Source organism: Morone saxatilis, unplaced genomic scaffold (assembly GCF_004916995.1).
Source record: "Morone saxatilis isolate NCDOM2014 unplaced genomic scaffold, NCSU_SB_2.0 Contig21, whole genome shotgun sequence".
NCBI classification, from domain to species: domain Eukaryota; kingdom Metazoa; phylum Chordata; class Actinopteri; family Moronidae; genus Morone; species Morone saxatilis.
The window spans coordinates 996,162-1,003,608 of NW_023339774.1; the positions used below are offsets into that span (position 1 = coordinate 996,162).

The 7,447-nt window shown below is 40.3% G+C and overlaps 1 protein-coding gene across 1 annotated transcript in view; it reads right to left on the reverse strand.

The window, feature by feature from the left end:
* The window catches only part of LOC118332360 (ras-specific guanine nucleotide-releasing factor RalGPS1-like), a gene marked incomplete in the record, with an annotated part of 66,856 nt that overhangs the window by 8,835 nt on the left and 50,574 nt on the right, over positions 1 to 7,447 (reverse strand).

Genomic DNA, 7,447 nt, shown 5'->3' on the forward strand with positions numbered 1-7,447 from the left:
ATGCACTTTTCACCAAATGTAATGCCAAACCAAAGGATTTTTGGTATCATTTTTTCCAACTGATGCTCAGTAAAATAACATTAGTTCTTAATGGTTCTCTGCTGCAACCTGATTGTATGCTGTCAGATTGATTCAAATAAAGTGGATGTAGGGAATTATGTGTCGACTTGCTGGGAATTAATAATAGTGTTAATGTTAGTTGTTTTAAAAAATTAAGGAAAATTAACTGATTAGTGGCATACTTTTTAAATAACACACTTTTGAATCTTTAGACTTTGGAGAAGTCAAAAGTCAAACTGAAGTCACGAGTCATTGGTGTTAAAGTATAAGTGTGCAAGTCTTTTTTGATTTTGTCAAGTCTAAAGTCATCAAATTTGTCCAAGTCATGCGAGTCCACACATATGCTGTATACAGTCTGAAGACACTTCTTAGGTCTGAAAGAAGTACTACTAACTTTTTTCTTGGGTTAAAAAATATCAGTTAATTTAAATCCTTATTTACTGTTAATATGCCCCTAAAAAGATGCTAGAACTAGACAAAGCTAAGACAAAAAGGCACAGTGCTCTTTCTGTAGCATGGAAATACGTGTCAGAAAGGAAACTAAATATGATTTTAAGAAGGCTTAAAGGTCAGGTCACTGACCCCACCTGTAAAGCTGCAGTGGGTAAGAAGAACTGAATTATTTTACAGATTATCTGTCTCATATACTACTCTCAGAATATAGTGAAGTTTAAGCAAATATAACAAAACATTTTTTTAATAAAAGATACCTACTGCAGCTTTAATGCATTAATAATACAGAAGGTTTAGATAGCATTTCTAAGTTTTGTTCTACTAATAGTGTTATTCTGTCTGGTTGGTAATCCAGCATTATGTCAGTGTTAGTCTTGTAATAGGGAAAATACTGTAGTTTTCCAGCAAATCCACTGGATGGAGCCATTGAGTCATAAAATGAGCCTCTGCATAAAAAACATTATTTACATCAGGAACCAGTGCCCTCAACTACTGTAGGGACTCTATCTCCATGTTCTTTGTACAGCGACTGTGTAATAGGTCTGCACATATAATCCTATCATCAGTCCAGCCACAGCTGTGCCTTCTGTCAGGACTGTGTAGGATTGGTGAATTGATGCAGTGTTATCATGTGCATTTTGGTCCAGTGGAACCTCTGAGTCACTCTCCGTTCCCTCTCACTGGAAACCCTTTGGGGCCATTCAATCATAGACGTGGAGGACCCAGCCGGGCAGTCTGTGTTCAAAGTGCTCAGTCTGGAATACTTCTGACTTGTGTGAAGTTATTTTGTGGTCCTAAGCAGCATGAGCCTTAAGAGCCCCATGAAACGTAGGAGCTGCTGCATTAGGAAAAGCTCAAATACTGCAGAGAACATGTCTGGATGTTCTCTTTTCCTAAGCTGTATGCGATTGTGCCTTTTCAGGGGAAACACATATATTCCCACTGATGGTGTACTATGGCATTTCTTAACATTAGAAGCGGTCCTGAAAACAAGGGGCAAATGTTTACTCATCTGCAATTTTGTAATCACAAAAAATAATGTGGTAAAGTTAAAATTAAGGGAGCCCATGTAATGTGGCAGGATAAAGTGATCCCTCTGGGATAGAGGCTGCCTGAATGTGCCTTAACTATTAGCTCGTAAAGACACAGAATGGTTTGGGTTGCTGCAGCTCGCTTTCTGGAGAACTGTACACTCAGCAGAATACAGCACATGAATACTCACTTAAAGTATACAAAAATTCTTCTTTTCTACATAGTGCAGGGACACTGGAACTACACTTCATGGGAGGAGGTGCTGTAAATATTGGTAAATGGTAAATGGTAAATGGACTGTATTTCCAGCCACTCAAAGCTCTTTACACTACATGCCAAGTTCACCCATTCATACAGGGATGTCAAAGGCCATCACAAATGGAAACTAATACATTCATACACATTAATTCACCGATGCACAGCGTCAGGAGCAATTTGGTGTTCAGTATCTTGCTCAAGACACTTCGACATGCAGCCGCCCTGAAAATTTTAATTGGGGCATGGATAGGGTCAGACTGGGACTTGTATCTGGATCAAACAGTTACTTTATGTCTGTGATAATGTAAAAGGTATCTCTTTGTGAAACTTTTCTCGTAACTAAATAATCACAATTGTGGTTAAAGAAGTGCTTGCAGTGTCTGAGCACCAGGCTTTGGCGTCCGTTACATGACATGCACTGGCCCAAAAAGACTTTTCCCCATAAGGTTACATTGTGAAAGAAGCAGCAGCTGTAAAACGGTGGATAAATTATTTTTTAGCATCATAAACCCCTGCGAAATGACTGGTTTTACATTCTGTCCAATAACATTTGGAAAGTCTAGAAGAGCAGCACAAGTTTAGCAGAGGGCTAAATTGGAAGTTAGTGCCACAGCTAGCAGAAGTCTCTGGGGCACATTCATGTGGGTAATTTCTTTACAGCCAGAAGTGGCTTTTTTGGAACTGAGCACTGTGCCACCTCCAACGCTGTATCCAGTTCACTTAATACATCCATGACTCTGACAGCAGCTGCTCATAGATGGTTAGACTACCAGTGTGCTGTTTCTGTAACAGGAGTTGGAGCTAACCATCCATGAGCAGCTGCTTTCAGACTCTCCGCTGGAGCTTTTATAGTGACTAGAAGCACATTCACACTGTTAGTAAAAGTTTCTGTGTGCTACCTGTGTTGTGGCTAAGCTAGCAGCTCAGAGAGGCTAACTCCCCGGTATGTGTGCCTGTGGAGGGACTGTCTGTGCAGGATCATCATCAAGGGAAATAACATCTGGTGGGCTTTCTACAGCCGTTTAAAGCACATGTCCAGTACGTAGAGCGTTAGCAAAAACTAGCACTCTTTATGTTGGTTTCTACTTTTGTCATCATCATTTTAGGTGACTAATTAAAGTGTCATGTTTTGCTTATTACAGATAATATATATTTGTCTTCATACAGCCGACAGGAAGACTAAAATGCAAACACAGTAGGACTGGCAGGTTCTAAAAAGAAACGCTCATTGGACGTGGCCAAAAATCCCTTTGAAAAGTCATATTCCAGGTGATTGATGTTAGCTCTTAGCTCAGCTCTAGGCACGTGTGTCTGCTTACTCAGCTACTTGAACGGCTGCTAAGACATAATAAAACATCTTGGATGAATTAGCCAGATTGTGGTCTGAAAATTCAGTCACGAGAAGCACAAGCCTCCCAAAATAGATGATTTATGGAACATGATCATTCAAATGACTAATATTCTCAGGATGATCACTGCTATAGTCACATAGAGCTGTATCCCTGTTTACACACAGTAGTGTATGAAGTGGGTGAGTGCATCATGTCACGTGGGATTTCTCCTGTTTTTGTCCTTGCACATGTTCTGCTCAGTCCACCATGCTATCTTGCACTCAATTGTTGTACACGGAGAGAGTGAGTAAACCAAATTCTTCTGTTTGGCAGTGTGTGAAGTGCATGACACTTGTTTATGCTGAATGAGCCAACAAGCCAGTGGACACAGCCAGAACAGCCCTTTTCTGCTGTGTTATATAACTCTGAATGATCATCTTACTAGCAGGAGGAGGCGGCCATCCGCAGTTATTACGTACTTGTGAGACACATCACTGTAGTCAGAACAATTGTACAAGTTCATTCAGAACAACAGGTTTACCTTTGATTTCTACACTGAATAGTAAACAAAAGGCAAAAGAAATTACTAAAAATGTTTTTTCATCAGTTATGTTCACATCAGAAGCAGGTATCAAACTATTATTAGTTTTAGTCCTCTGGCTGAGAACAAAAATGTTTCTTACTTTTTAAAATCAGATTTTTGCTCACACCTGTTTCAGTACATGTACTGTACTTCAGTACAATTCTGAGGCACTTGTACATTGTATTTCCTTTGTTTGCACCTTTATAATTTCACTCCACTGCAAATATTGCATTGTTAGAGATTAAACTACACTACTATATGTAAAGTAGTGAAAAAAATCACTCCACCTCAACCAGCTACAACAATGAAATGCTGCTTACACATTGATGCATCAGTAATATAAACATTCAGTTTTAATTTTACATTACATATTACATCCTAATGAGCGTCGATTCATGATCTAGTCCAAGATTCCAGGACAATGAGAATAGATAATCTTCATACAATAAACCACAACATTTTGCACAAATCCAAGGCCATGTCACCACTTGACTACACATTCACTGGGAGAAGAATTCACTCCACTCAAGTGATTTAGTCCAACTGTTAAGTCACAAACTGCTTTGCACTTATTGTAAGATGTACTGTAATGTGCAATTTCTCCTCCAAATCTCCATGGAAAACAAAATATTCTCTTTAGGCTCTAGTTAGATGTTTTTCTAATTATAAACAGATATAGACATTCAGACAACCTCATACTAATTTACCATAATTGGAAATGTTTATCACAAGATAAGCTGGTGTCATAGTGAGAAAAATGTGTCTTTATAAAAAAAGAATCTTTATAATGAAAGAGCAGATTTGTTTGTCATGGTGACAGAAACAGCGTTGACCCTGAGGCGACATGCTTTTTCCAGCCAGACATTTCTATGTAATAGCTCAGACACATGCTTCCTTCCTAAAGGATTCACTCATGTCCCTGTGTATTATAGTGACTGCAGCACATTATACTCTTGGCACAGAAAGATGCTTTTGTAATTAACATGCAGTGAAGTTGAAGCCTCCCTTTCCTTTACTGCACAATCCCCTCCGGTCATTCCAGTGACGGGTCACTCTATAAAGATTAATACCAACACATTGGGCAGACTGTAATTATACAAGACAGTCTGATAAGTAGTAGAGGGGTAGAGAAAAGGAATAGCAGTGACCATTACAAACCATGTGGCTGGCCCGCCTGCGAGACATGAGTCTATGGAAAAAGATCAATGTGTTCAGTCCCCGAGGACGCTGCGGTGGAATGGCTGACATACTGCTGCTGTTAGGCCGCTATTAGCTGCATCGTTAACTTGCTCATGGGACGTTTTAGTCAGCCGTTAGCTCCACATGACTTAAAACTCAAATAAAGAATTCACTGGCCTAACTGGCTATAATTAATATAAGTTAACTTATCTAAAAAAAGCTAATGTCCGCTAAGTTCCTTGAATAGAAGTTGTACTGTATTCTGAACCCACAGCATGTCAAACCTCTAACACAAAGTTTTATTTATTCCCTCATCTGTGGGATATCCCCTGTCTGCCAGGCTGACAAATCCTTATAAAACAAACTAAATAAAAACAGAAGTGTAATGTAATCACACTCAAACACAGATCAGAATATTAAAGCCATCAATAACATTTGAAGAGCAGCCATGTGCTTTTGGTCAATGAGCAATTTATGGCAAATACATTTAAAGGGATAGTTTGGGGTTTTTGAAGTGGGTTTTTATGAGCTACTATGGCGATTAGCGTGTTCCAAGTTTGGAGAAGCAAACAGAAGTACCAGCATGGACGCTGAACAAACCATTGCTGTGGATGGGGGCAGCAACTAACATCAAAGTCACACAATAACACAAACTAACTAACCAGTCAAGGCAGCAGTGGGCCAGCAACTACTGTGTACTGCATGGTAAAATTACTGTTTTTGTCAAAGGAGGTTTTGAAAAGAGCATAGATCGATTTAAATGCTTCAGTTTCCCGATGAAAGGGGCTGTCTGACAGCAAATGTCTCCCAGTTAGGATTCCTTCAGTGTTATTCACAGAGGGCTCCTCCTCTCCAAAACAAACAGACCCGCTAATTGAAACCAGTAACAATATTGAATAAAGCAGTTCCACCTTAACAATCACTGAATAAAGCAGTTCCACCTTAACAATCACTGTTTCTCCCATGCTGTTGGGCAGACAAAGGACGTCCTGGAGGGGCTGCGAGCTGAGCTGCTGCTAACGTTAGCTCAGAAAATAAATTAGAGTCAGATATGAAACTCTGGCTACCCAAAGAGTGAGACATGGCTCTCTCATAACTGAAGGAATATTTCTGTGCTCAGACTTCTTTTTGAGCGAAATGGAGTTGTGTGACTGACCTTTTTCACAGCAGCCAGTTTGACATCAAATAGTAGGGCAAATACTGTTGTTACTAATGATACTAAGTACCCTGACTGTCTGACCTGAATGGGGGCCATTAAGCCATTATGCTCATGCTAAACGTCCTCACTGACACATATGTGGAGGAAATACAGACAGCCACAGAGCGTCGTGTTGTCTTCAATGTGGCTCCGGGTTCATCCCTCTTTATTATCCTGACCTACATCCAGCTCTTGGCTTGTTCCTGCTGCATTACATCACCTCAGCCAGCTCCCAATGAACCCCTCCAAACCCCTGTACAACACAACAAAGTAACATAAAGGAAGCGGACTGGCTCTGTGCAACATGTCCTCATGGAACTTTTCACTCAGCTCCCACTGCGCTGGTCTGTCTGCACACTTTACAAATGCAGGAGGGAAGTTGTTTGTCTCTCTGAGTGTGTTCACTGCAGCCTCCAGATGACTTCAGAGAACACAGAGAGGTGAGGGAGAATGGAGGACAAGCAGGAAATGACTCTCTGCCCAACCCAATCACAATATAATCACAATATAATCCATCAATTGTCAATACAGAACCCTGATGTAACAAACTCAAGATGCAGAAAGCTGTTGGTGATCATTCATCATTCTGCTGCATGCATGTTTCTCTTTTTAATGCTCATAAAGGCAGACTCAGGCAAATTATTTACAAGCTCTGTTTAGTATAGTAGATCATAGTATCTTAATCTGTCGGGAGACACTGTTGGAGTTGCCAAAACTGCTCTTCACTGTGCTTCATTTCCATCCTCTCAAACAGTTTACTCTTAGTAACTTCATACTCTGTCCCCCTGAACTGTGGAGTACCTCAAGGCTCTGTTCTACGTCCCCTTTTATTTCATATCCACATGCTACAGATTATATTTGTAACCAATTTTATAAGGAGTATGGTCTAGAGCTGCTCTATTTAAAAAGTTTCCTGAGATAACTTTTGTTTTGCAGAACGCTGCAGCACGAGTACTGACAGGAACTAGGAAAAGATATCATATCTCTCCTGTAATGCTCTTCTGCACGGGCTCCCTGTAAATTTATGAATAGAATTTAAAATGTCTTCCTCACCTACAAAGTTCTTCACGTCGGGCCCTTCATATCTTAAAGAGCTCATAGTACCTAATTACCCCTCTAGAACTGTGCTCTCTGAATGCAGGGCTATTTTGGTTCCTATAGTCTCTAAAAGTAGAACAGAAGTAGAGCTGATAAAGCTTATAGTTAGGCTGGCTCAGGTGAGTCCTGATGTTATGCTGCTATAGCCTAGACTATCGGGGGATCTCTCTCCTCTCTCCTCTCTCTCTCTCTTCTCTCCTCTCTCTCTCTCTCTCTCTCTCTCTTTCTCTCTCTCTCTTTCTCTCCTCTCTCTCC